Source organism: Dasypus novemcinctus, chromosome 31 (assembly GCF_030445035.2).
Source record: "Dasypus novemcinctus isolate mDasNov1 chromosome 31, mDasNov1.1.hap2, whole genome shotgun sequence".
NCBI lineage: Eukaryota > Metazoa > Chordata > Mammalia > Cingulata > Dasypodidae > Dasypus > Dasypus novemcinctus.
In genome coordinates this window covers 19,826,133-19,839,323 of record NC_080703.1, presented here as the reverse complement: position 1 = coordinate 19,839,323, position 13,191 = coordinate 19,826,133, and the positions used below count along the sequence as shown (strand labels likewise).

At 45.0% G+C, this 13,191-nt stretch overlaps 1 pseudogene; it reads left to right on the top strand.

Moving 5' to 3' along the window:
* The first annotated feature begins 497 nt into the window (after positions 1 to 497).
* Positions 498 to 7,308, top strand: LOC101439807 (proteasome subunit alpha type-1 pseudogene; annotated as a pseudogene).
* The last annotated feature ends 5,883 nt before the right edge of the window (positions 7,309 to 13,191 follow it).

The window sequence follows — 13,191 nt, the reverse complement described above, 5'->3', positions numbered from 1 at the left end:
AATGGAAGCCATTACCATGCTCATTTATTTTTCATGCAGTATTGTAACAGGAATCGTGGATTCAGCAAGTGAAGCTGAAAGCCATATTAATAATGTATGCTAAATGCAACCGATAGACGGCCTTGCTGTGTTAACATCACAGAGTGTTAGCGCAAAGGGGCATACATGTGGCCACGGGGCCCCATACTGAGTCCCTTCCTCCAGGAGACTGGTAATGAAGGAACTAAGGTGAATCATTCATTAAGCTTCCAGCTTAAATTCGTGGGTCTCCAGGAATTGTGAGCAGAAAAACCATCCGAGGAGATTCCGAGGCAGTGGGTCTGGCAAGGAGACATTCCGCCCTCTTTTCCTCTCTCCTTTCCTTCCAGCAGTATCTGTAGAGCTCCTGCCGTGTGTCGGACAGTGCTCTACTCTCCTACTGGTGTTTTTTTACCTCCCTAATGAACTGCTTGCATTTGAATTGTCTCCGCATCTGCTCCTGGGGGAACTCAACGAAGATGCTAGACGAGCTTCGCCAGGGGCAGTTGCGCTGGGCACTGGGTGACGAGGACCCTGTACGGGCAGCCCTCCTGCCCAGCGCAAGCCCTAAAACCATCATCAGGCCACTGACGGGGACCCCAGACGGGCAGCACATTCTAACTCTCTCTATGGAGTATTCCTCGCTCTGTGAATGTTTAGTGAAGGTTATCAGGCTCTGTATGTGTGGTACAACAATCCTCTTCTCCTGCATTGGTCTGAGGAGTAACAAAGCTGATACTCTGTTGCCCATCTGTCTGACTCTTGTGTTTATCTCTTAGCTGGTTCAGACTGGAAGGGAAGTGGAAGGTTAACTGAGCCTCCTGAAATTGTTACAATAAACACCTAGAAAGATAGGCAGTAACAAGAGCAATGGGCCATAGGATGGCTAGATGTTGGCACCAGCCAGAGGGAAGGAGCGAATCTCCAGTCTGTGGAGGAGGAGGAGGCAGCTTGGGGTACTCGGCAGCTAACAGAGGAAGGTTCAGGAACAGAGACCAGGCAGAAGCCAAATGATAGGAGCACGTGGGCTGTTTGGGATAAGATCCTGTTGATGAGCCTAGAGCCCAGTTATCAGAACTGGATCACTCAGCCCGTCCGTGCAGGGGCACAGCTTTGGGGACAGGAGCTAGTCAAATGCCTACTTTACCTGGTCATGAGTGGGTCTGCAGGGGAGGATGGCACACCAGCTGTGGACAGCAGAAACAAAAGTTGCCAAGAAAGGAAACGGGCTGGAGGTGATCAATTCTTCAATCAAATATTTAAAAGCCTGGTACAAGTCTATCTTTTTGTTTGTTTGACCACTGTCAAGCCACAGAGGAGAAAATGTCATTCTTACTCCTATTTCTCAGATTTTGCAGATGGTAGCCTTCTGAGTCCTCCTGCACAGCTTATAATTTCTCTGTCAAGGTTCAGGAATTGTGAGAGGACACCAGCTGGTCTAAATAACGTCAGACTTGTCCTGATCGAGACAGGTCACGTGCCAGGCATACAAGTCAAGGCTCTGTCACAAGTGACACAACCCAAAGCAGCTTAAGAAGTCAGACAGTTAATGGGCTCAGGTAAGTGGGAAGGAATCTGCGCTAGTTTAGAGGGTGGGAGGAAAAGCTGAAGAATCTAGGGACTCAGGGACTGGGATCAAGGACTCACTGCCAAGAGGACTCTCTCCATCCACTTCCCAAGACAGTTTGTCTCTGCTTTTCTTTGTAGTTTCGTCTTTCTCACTAACTGAAGATAGGCCTTTACACCACCTCTAATTCCCCAACAGCCCAAGAGTCACCTCTCTGCAGCTTTGCAGTGCCAGCAGGAAGATATCTGTGTATTAATTTCTGATTACCCCTGCCTGGATCCTTTTTTTTTTTTTTTAACTTTATTTTAAAAGAAGTTTTAGATTACAGAAGAGTTACATCAAAAATATAGGGGATTCCCATTTACCCCACCTCTTTCCCTCTCACATTTCCCCTACTAATAACATGCATTTGTTACAACCGATGAACAAATACTGAGCAGTTGTTACTAACCGTGGTCTATACTTACATTATGGACTATGCTTTGCAATGCTTAAACCCTCTATAGTTTACATTTTGGTTTATACTTTTTTTTTAGATTTTATTTTTTAATTTCTCTCCCCTTCCCCCCACCCCCCCCACCCCAGTTGTCTGCTCTCTGTGTCCATTCAGTGTGTGTTCTTTTTTGACCGCTTCTATCCTTATCAGCGGCACCGGGAATCTGGGTTTCTTTTTGTTGCATCATCTTGCTGCGTCAGCTCTCCATGTGTGCAGCGCCACTCCTAGGCAGGCTGGATTTTCTTTTGCGTGGGGCAGCTCTCCTTACAGGGTACATTCCTTACGCGTGGGGCTCCCCTATGTGGGGGACACCCTTGCATGGCATGGCACTCCTTGCGCGTGGGCCAGCTCACCACACAGGTCAGGAGGCCCTGGGTTTGTACCCTGGACCTCCCATGTGGTAGGTGGACACTCTATCTGTTGAGTCAAGTCCGCTTCCCTGGTTTATAGTTTGCACTGTACAATTTTATAGGCTTTGACAAGATGTGTAATGACTTGCTTTCCTGGATCTTAAGCTTATTTCAGGGACTAATCACTGTTGCCAAGAGAGATGGTGTATCAATTAGGAATGTTTTCAGCTTCAGGTAGCAGACTACGTGGTTGAAAGCAGGATGTGTTTTTCTCACATAAAAATTCTAGCAGTAGGTAATTGCTGGTTCGACCATGTTAGATTCTAGATCAGAGTCTCTGCTCTTTGTTTCCTGCTTCATGGTCACAAGGTGGCTGCACCTTCTCTAAGCATCACCTTCTCATACAATCATGTTCAAAAGTAGGAAAAATGGGGCAGAGTATTTATTTTCATAAACCTTCTAATCATGGAGGAAAATCTTTCCCATACGCCTTCTGCAGTCTTTTCCTTATCTCTCATTGGCCAGAACTGTGTCACATGCCTAATCCCAGATTAGGGGCAGATTTTACCTCTTCTAAGATTAGGTACTAGAGATTAAGGGATCCCTGAAGGTTTTCTTCTCAGGAAAGAATGGGACTGGATGGATTTAGGTAGGCAGTAAAAAATGTCTGCAACAAATAAGATACAATAATTACCCAGGCTGGATAGTATACCAAAAGATGAGGGAAACGTGCCAACGGTTAGAAACAGCATCTCAGACCCATTGCACCAAGGGTCTGAGAGGACACACAAAGGGTAGAATGCTGAATTGCAGCCCCTCATCTCTAAGGAATCACGGAGAATAGGACCCAAGGACTGGAGATTGGCCATGTTATTCAATTTTCAAAAAATGGAAAATGACTTCTGCAAAGTTTGGATTCTTAAGTGTGTTGTCAACTCCTGGCAAAACTCTATAATGAGATAGAAAGTTGCTTGTATATAAGCTCTTGGCAAAAGAAGTGGATTACTAGGAGCTGGCCAGATTCATTTACAAATCATTTCAGACTCATTTGATTTCCACTTTTGAAAGATCAGCTAGATTAGTCAACTGCATCCAGCCCGGTATTTGGCTGTGGAAGGTGCTGTGGAAGGCCAAGAATTCAGAGCAATTATTACAATTTTAGCTTTAGATAATTAATTGTTAACAATCCTGAGGTCTATGCTGTGTTTGCCTGAGAACCTACTTGCAAAGCTAAAATTAACATGATTTTCTTCACAAGCTTGGCATACAAATATGCTCAGACCTGTTTAGATTTCCCAGACAACTTCGCCCAGGTTATAGGGTCAACCCTGCTGGGACAGAACCATTTCTCCACTATCAACTCCTTGACTCCTGGGCCAGGATCAACAGTCTAGACTATTTCTCCTCTCGTAATGAGCTCTTTTTTTAAGATCCTTGGAAGTCTGGGAACTTCATTCAGGACCACCCTGGTCCATTTCAGAAGTCCTCATATTTTGAACCTCAGAAGAGCAAGAGTTATGTTTCCAATGTTTTTCTTTAGTGAGACTCCTTTGAATTCACAAAGATTTAATCACCTTCTCCCCAGCAACCTGAGAGGTATTGGGACAGCATTTGTGAGGTCATAGGTAACTCTTCCTCTTTCATTGTCATAAGGGAGAGTAACCAATCAAAGGACTCTTCCTGGAAAAAGTTCTACTTGAAGCTAATGTGCCGTGTCTTTAAGTTCCTTCTCACCAGGCACTGACAGAAGGGAAATAATGCTGAGCTTTTATAATTAAACTTCAAGATCAGTGGATTGGAGAAGAAGTGTGCAAAGTCACCAGAAAAATACCAAATGGCTGCCAGACTTGACTGTAATTGACTAAAAGTAATGATGCATCTAAATAAAGAATGTGCCCTTGGAAGGACAGTGGGTCAGTCACGGAAGCTATAAAAGGAAAAGGCGTAGACTGGCTGTTCTTGTCCATAGACAAAAGTGTCTTTGTTGTGGAGATGGATACTTTAGAGTCACACATCTATCCATCCATCCATTCATCCATTCATTCATTAAAAAATATTTACTGAGCATCTAATATGTGCAAAGCATTATTCTAGGTGCTGGAAATACAGAATAAATTTGCCCAAGGCCAGATTGTGTGGAGGGTAGACTAAGGTAAGGAATTTGTGCTTTGTTCTGTTTTAATGGGAAGCCCCTGGAGGGCTTGGAGTGGGGGAAGGATTGATACTATTTATGTATCAGTAAGTTGTAGAGAGTGGCATGAGTGGAACTGGCATTATTGCAATAATCCAAGCATGAGATGATGGTGGCCTGGGCCAGGAATGCATGAGGTGAAAAGTGGCTGTTTTGTGGAATTGTCAGGCAATACCCATTTGGGATTCGTGGTATTGAACTTAGAGTGATGCAAGTCCACCTGGGGGTGTATTTTCTCAGCCACGTTCAGCCGCTTGGGTGCAGGAGCTGAATAGATGGAGTGTTCAAAGTAATCAGGATTGGGGTTTCTGGGTGAGCAGGATGGAAATGGAAGGAGAGGGCAGCGTTCCTGTGGGTGTGTTCACGGCAATGATTATCAAGACGACTCATCAAACATCAACTAGGTTCAGAGGGAAATGAGACCAGGAGCAGGCGGGGAACAGTGAGAAGCCATTTGGGTGACTGGGATCTTAATAGGGTTGAAGAACTGTTTGTTCCTGGGGTACTAGAGGGAAGGAGCTGGGAAATAAAGAGTTATATAGTAAGAGAGTAAGTCATGAAGTTGAGTTTTGAAGGGTACTAATAAGGTCTAGGATTTTGCTGCTCCAAGTGTGACACCAAGAGTGTCAGCATCATCTGGGATCTTTTTGGAAATGCGGAATCTCAGGTCCCACCCCAGACTTGGTGAATCAGAGCATTCAGAAGTACGTTAGTGTTTGGGGAACACTGGCCCAGAGTATCACCGAGATGGAGTGGCGGAAAGGATCCTTGGGAATGAGGAAGTCAGGAAGCCGAGAGGGCGAGGAGTTGGGTGACATCTCCATGGGGATCCTGCAAACCTGCTGAATAAAGAGTTCTATTGTCTTCCACTCTGCCCTTTAAAATCCGTATTCTGCTGGCAGCCAGAGTGATCATCCTAAAAGATTAGCTAGATCATGAAATTCTGTTAAGAACCCCCTCTTTGGAAAAAAAAAAAAAAAACAAAGTCGAACCAAACCAAACCAAAACCAAAACAAAGCAAAAAGTGTCAGCACTTCCTATCACAGGAAGATATATCCTTCCACCTCATTGCCACAGTCCCGCAATGACCTACTCCTGCCCAGATCTAATTCTCAACACCCCTCCCTCATGCAAGTACTTCAGCAGCACACTCGGTTCTTTGCACGCTCAGACTCTTTCCTACCTTGCACATGAACTTCCCTGGGCCTGGGAGGCTCTTTGCCTAATAAGTTCTTTCTCATCTTTCCTATCTCGGCTCAGTGCTACCTCCCCAGACTCTAAAGTGAGTCTTCCTCTGTCATTCTCTATTTGATGATATCGAAAAGTTTGGGGCTGAGTTCAAACCCTAGCTGATCACTTATTACCTGGGTCACTTTCGGTAAATTATTTAACTGCTCTATGCCTTTGTTTTCTAAATGGGAGTAATACTTTTCAGTGGAATAAATCCCGAGTGGTCCAGTACGACTCCTTGTGCCGTGTGTGGGACAGAAGAGGCAAAAATAGGAACTTAGGCCCCCCAGTATCTTCAGTCAGGACTTGACCCCAGTTTGGTTTCTGGTCCGTGCCCATTTTCCTGGTGTTTCGCGACCAGTATGACAATGATGTCACTGTTTGGAGCCCTCAGGGCAGGATTCATCAGATTGAATATGCAATAGTAGCTGTCAAGCAAGGTTCAGCCACAGTTGGTCTGAAATCGAAAACCCATGCAGTGTTGGTTGCATTGAAGAGGGCACAATCAGAGCTTGCAGCTCATCAGAAAAAAATTCTCCATGTTGACAACCATATCGGTATCTCAATTGCGGGGCTTACTGCTGATGCTAGACTGTTATGTAATTTCATGCGCCAGGAGTGTTTGGATTCCAGATTTGTATTTGATAGACCTCTTCCTGTGTCTTGTCTTGTATCTCTAATTGGAAGCAAAACCCAGATACCAACACAACGATATGGCCGAAGACCATCTGGTGTGGGACTGCTCATTGCTGGTTATGATGATATGGGCCCTCACATTTTCCAAACCTGTCCATCTGCTAACTATTTTGACTGCAGAGCTATGTATTGGAGCCCGTTCTCAATCAGCTCGTACTTACTTGGAGAGACATATGTCTGAGTTTATGGAGTGTAATCTGAATGAACTGGTTAAACATGGTCTGCGTGCCTTGAGAGAGACACTTCCTGCAGAGCAGGACCTAACTACAAAGAATATTTCCGTTGGAATTGTTGGTAAAGACTTGGAGTTTACGGTCTATGATGATGATGATGTATCTCCATTCCTGGAAGGTCTTGAAGAAAGACCACAGAGAAAGACACAGCCTCCTCAACCTTCTGATGAACCTGCAGAAAAGGCTGATGAGCCAGTGGAACATTAAGTGATAAACGAGACAATATGTGTATTATCAAATATGTAACAGTGCAGGATCAGTACCTGAGTGACAGTAATCTATACTTCGAACCAAAAATTGCAGAGTGGTGGAATGGTATGTTTTAGGAATCAGTCCAGAAGTGAGTTTTTTCCAAGTAACCTAACTGAAACCATATAATGGGTGCTTTTTCTTTGAGAGGGTCTATATAATCATTTTCTAGAAAGTGTAGTATCTGTACTACTCTTTTTGTATGAAGAACCTAGTGTTTCTATGGTTTTAAACTTAACTGTGAAATAAAATTGTTTCACCTGCTGGTAAAAAAAAAATGGGAGTAATAGTAGAACCTACCTCGTAGTGGCTTTTTTTTGGTGAAGATTAAATGACACACCACATGGAAAGCGCTTAGAATTGTGCTTAGCACATATTAAGGGTTCTATAAATGTTAGCACTAATTAGCTATGACAGTGCTTACTACAGTTTGTGATTATTGTCATTGCTGTTGGTCTGACTCTTCCTTTAGTATGTAGCTTCATGAAGGCAGGGACTACTTTAGTCTTATTCATTATTGACTCCCCAATGCCTAGCGCTGTGCTCAGTCTATAACAGACAATCAGTAAATACATCAACAATGAATGAATGAGGCTGTGCTGGCTCATGTGACAGAGCCTCCATTGTTGTAAATTAATACATTTTCATTTATGCCTCTACCTAGAGATACTGGTTCATGTGCACTTGCTCCTGAAAGATATGTCTGCTGTCAGCATGTTGAGAAAACCACCTGCAAGACTAAGAGCTCTGTTAAATTCTGCAGAATAATTAAATGCCACCATGGGAGGTCTCCTGGAGAGCAGCCAGCTCGGCTTCCTTAGATGCCACCTGGGCTATATTGTTTATGTAACTTGTGTCTTGCCTTATTTAAATTTCTACACTGACAACTTAACCGTGACACATGTATTTTACAAACTTACATTTCACAATATCATCAGGAAGTAATCACAGTCAGATAATTTCTTATTGTCCTCCTTTAATAGTCCAGGAAAGTCCAGGTGTCTATTGGGTGTCAGCGTTCTCCAAGGAATGTTTTCCAGAACACAAACCTGCCCCGCCCCCCAGTGCTCCATGAAAAGGGGTTCTGTGATCAATGATGATTGGGAAGCCTCTGATTGACTCACAATGCACGTGAGCCTATTCGAAGGATCGAAAGAAAGTGAAGTTAAGAAATGACAAACCAAAATCTGTTTAAACTTTGACCAGAACGATGGTGCACCCTTATTGCACCCTAAGCCTTCTGCATACATCTTGTCTTGTTCCCTCCCACTTTTGCAGAACTTCCATCTTACTTCTGCCCTCCTCTCCTCCCAGGAGCTTTCCAGCTCTTTCGTTTCTCTCTGGCTATGGCCCTTTGCCTGGCTACCAGCCAGTTCTTTCCCATCAGCATTTACAGAAGTTCAAGGATGTCCTTCTCGGTTCTCATCTGGCCCCTGGACCAGCAGTAGGTGCGTCACCTGGGAGCTTGCTAGAGCTGCAGAGCCCTGGCCCCACCCCAGACCTGCTGAAACGCAATCTGCCTTTCAACAGGTCCCCGCATGACCTGTGTGCCCATTACAGTTTGCTCTAAAGCACAGCCGGCCTTCTCCTGTGAAGATACGAACCAGATCTTATCCAGCTCCTGCTAAGAACACCTCTGTGTTCTCTTTGCTCTTAAGATTGAATCTCAAGCCCGCGGCCCTCAAGCCCGGCCAGTACCCGCCTCCCCAGGCACACAGCGCATCACGCTCTCACCACACTGTTCCTTCTGTAGAAATGGACTGCGCTGGCCCGACTGAGGCCTCAGACAGCTCTCGCTCGAAGAGGGCGTCGTCCCCCACCTACACCTCTCCCTCAAGACTAGGTCAGGGGAAGGGACGTGGCTCAACTGATAGAGCGTCCACCTACCATATGGAGGGTCCAGAGTTCAAACCCAGGGCCTCATGACCTGCGTGGTGAGCTGGCCATGCACAGCGCTGATGCGTGCCTGGGGTGCTGTGTCATGCAGGGGTGTCCCTGCGTAGGGGAGCCCCATTCGCAAGGAGTGCGCTCCGTAAGGAGAGCCGCCCAGTGTGAAAAAAAGTACAACCCACCCAGGAGTGGTGCCGCACACACGGAGAGTTGACACAGCAAGATGACGCAACAAAAAGAGACACAGATTCCCAGTGCCGCCAGACAGTGCAAGTGGACGAGAAGAACACGCAGTGAATGGACACAGCAGACAATGGGAGGAAAGGAGAGAGAAATAAATCTTAAAAAAAAAAAAAGTCTAGGTCAGGTTCCTCCCTTAAACACACTCTCCAAGTGCCACCTAACTTTCCTTAATAGCATTTATTCCACCTTATGACTATGGAGTTCATTATGTAATCATTTTATTTTAATTTCTTTTGCCCCCTATTAGATGGAAGGATCCACAAGGGAAGAGACAGTGTCTGATCACTGTTGTCAAACTTTCATGCTTAGCACAGTGTACGGCACTTTGTGAGCATGCAGTTATAATTATAAATACATAAAAATCTAAATTGTCAGATGCATTAAATTCCTTCCTTCCTTCCTTTTCCTTCTTTCCTTCCTTCCTCCCTCCTTCCCTCCTTCCCTCCTTCCCTCCCTCTCTCCCTCTCTCCTCCCTCCCTTCCTTCCTTTCTTTCTTACTGTTAACATTTTCCAAAACTGTTTTTTCAAATTCCCTCTTGATAAAAACTAGGCAAAACCTTGGTCACACCTTGGTGACAGTGCCTGACTCCCTTGTTCTGTCACTTTCCCACTACATGAGGGAGTCAGATCAGGCACAGAGTCCACTGGTAGAGGATTTTGATGTCGCGTTTTTTGCCCAAATGGTATTTTTCGAGTATGCCAGTCTGACTGTCCTCAGCTCCATTCTCCACACTGGTATTGCAAGGGGGGCTGAGTTACACTTCGCAGCCCCTCTCCCCCTAACTGGGTGCTGCCAGGGGGAGGCTCTGGGGGAACGTGGGAGGCTGGGAAGAGGGGTACTGTCTCCCCTGTGGTGGGACACCTTGTGGTTCCTCTTCCATTCCTTCTAACCCCTCCCTCCAGCCTTGGGGTGCTTGCACCTGCCTGCTCTGGCTAATCCTGTGTCTAGCTTTTCGGTTCTCCCGACATCGATATAACTAGTTCCCTTTACCTGGTATGGATTATGTTTTCCTGGTTGCACCCTGACTTATACTTGAGGGTATTGGAAGATGGGCATGGGGCAAGGGAGACTATTGGAGAAAAAGGCAAATTCCTTTGATTTGGCAGACTGCCTTGGAGTTGAGGCCCGTCAGGGAGAGTAGTGGAGACGGGAGCCAATGGCACTTCATTAGAGCTGACGAGCTCTTACCCAGCGTCCCTCCAGCGGTGGTTTCCTCGGAAAGCTAACCTTCTCCATCCCGCAGGCTTGTGGAAGAGCCGTAGGCCTAGAGAAGAGCGCAGGTTCCAGAGGACAAGCCACCTCCCTGGACACGAGCAGCTCTCTCTGGTCGTCAGGACGCCACAAATACGTCAGTGCTGTCATCTGACTGTCTGGGGTGTGGGTCAGAAGCGTTTCCCACAACTCAGCCCCTTCAGCAGGGAGCAGGTGGAGGGACAACTTCTTTTGGCCGCATCCATAACCTGGCCGGTTGGGCCAGCTGCTGAGCTGTCACAGTTGGCGTTAGGGCCGTTTGTCAAAGGTCAATATTTTCACCGTCATCCCAGCTATGCCCGCCCTGGCATCTGTCCCCTGGCCCTGGGAGGACAGGCAATTCTTTCATGCATAATAGGAAAAGATACAAGAGAGACTGTCTTTTTCTCTCAAAGGCTGTTCAAGGGGCAGGCTGGTACATTCTGAATAGTGCCCCTTCAGATGAAGAGAGAATTGAATTCTGGAATCACAGACTTCTGGGGCAATGAGAGATGACAGTTTACAGAACATGATTTTTGTAAGAGAGCACGGTCATGAAAACGTAAGCTTCAAAGTCAAATAAAATGTATTTATTCTGAATATTGCATGAGTGTTTGTATATGTGTGTCACGGTCCAAAGTCCATCACCATTAAAGTGTCCTGTTGCTCCAGATAAAATTGTTTGGTGCCTTACAGGACAGACATTGCTGAAACTGTGGGAACAGGGCAGACAGGAGTTCTACAAATAAAGCTTCCCACCAACCACAGTGTCTCCAGTCTCCTCCGGATGTTGAATCTGGAACTGCCAGTCCTTGGGCGTGCCCCGTAGGGAGCTGCCAAACTGGTGTGTGGGGAGCCGTCCGGGATGAGAGCACGGTTCCAGGAAAGAATGCCCTTGAACAAGCTCAAGTGGAGGGTTGGCCTGGGGGTGGGGTGGGCGGAGCTTCTGCTGATGCGAGCCACCACTGTCTGCCCAGTCTGAGGAGGAGATGGTCATGGGAACCGATAAGGGCATCTGAGGGGTACTTAGCCCAGTCTGAGGAGGAGATGGTCATGGGAACCGATAAGGGCAGCTGAGGGGTACTTAGCCCAGGTGGAAGGCAGGAACATATGTTCATCCTCCTGTGAAAGTCTGTAAATTGCAGCCACAAGCATCCCGTAACCTCGCAAATGTAGAGCACTTGTCATTTTTATACCTGCTTGGAGATTTAAGCCTGATTCTTTTTTTTTTTAATTTATTGTGATATATATATACACACACACACAATATACAATTACCCATTTTAACCACGGTCAACTGGTATGCAGTGGTATTAACTACATGCACAGTGTTGTGCTACTGTCACCACCACGCATTACAAAAACTTTTCCATCACCCCAAACAGAAACTCTGTGCCATTAAATGATAACTTTCCATTCCCTTTCCCTCCTCAGGCCTTGGTAACCCATAACCTATTTTCTGTATCTATATTAATTTTCTTATTCTAATTATTTCATATAAGTGAGATCATACAATATTTCTCCCATTGTGTTTGGCTTATTTCACCCCAAATGAGTGGGCATGTAGTGGTACCAGAACTTCATTTCTTTCCAGGGCTAAATAATATTCCATTTTATGTATATGCCACATTTTGTTAGCCATTCATCTGTTGGTGGACATTTAGTTTGCTTCCACCTTTTGGCTATTTTTTTAATAATTTTGCAATGAACATTGGTGTGCAAGTACCTGTTTGAGACCTGCTTTCAATAATTTTGGGTAGATTCCTAGAAGTGGGATTTCTGAGTCATATGGTAATTCTGTTTTTCTTTTTGAGGAACCCAAGCCTGATTCTTTTTTTTTTTTTCCTTCTTCCTTTATTAGAGAAGTGGGTTTACAGGAAAATCATGCATAAAATAGAGGGTTCCCACCCACCACCCACCACCCACCACCACCACCTTGCATTGGTGTGGAACGTGTGCTACAATTGATGAGAGCACATTTTTATAATTGTACTATTGACTAAAGTCCATGCTTTGACTTAGGATTCACTGTTTGTGTACTGTAGTTTCATGGATTTTAAACAAATTTTTATTCTGTTACCATATATACAATCTAACATTTCCCCTCTTAACCATATTCAGATATATACATTTCAATGTTGTTAATGGCACTCATAATGCTGTGCTACTGCTACCATCACCATCATCCATTACCAAAACATCTCCATCATTCCAACTGGGAACCCTGTACATTTTAAGCCTGAATTGCCAATCCCTGTCCCCACCCCGTCCCCTGTAACCTATATTCTTAATTCTGATCCTGTGAGTTTGCTTATTGTAATTGTTCAGATCAATGAGAACATACAATATTTGTCCTTTTGTGTCTGGCTTATTTCACACAACATGATATCTTCAAGGTTCAACCGTGTTGTTGTCTGTATCAGGACTTTATTCCTTTTTATGGCTGAATATATATTTTGTATGTGTATAACACATCTGTTGCGTCCGTCTTTTGGCAGTTGTGAATAATGTTGCTGTGAACATCAGTGTGCAAATATCTGTTCAAGTCCCTGCTTTCAATTATTTCAGGCATATACCTAGCAGTGGGATTGCCAGGTCATATGGAAGCTCTGTTCTTAGCTTTCTGAGGATCCACCAAACTGTCTTCCCCAGCAGCTGCTTCACCAGCAATGAATGAGTTTTTCTATTTCTTCACATCCTCACCAACACTTATTTTCCATTTTTTAAATAGCAGCCATTTTAATGGGTGTGAAATGGTATTTCATTGAGGTGTTTTTGCTGTTGTTTTTGTTTTCTA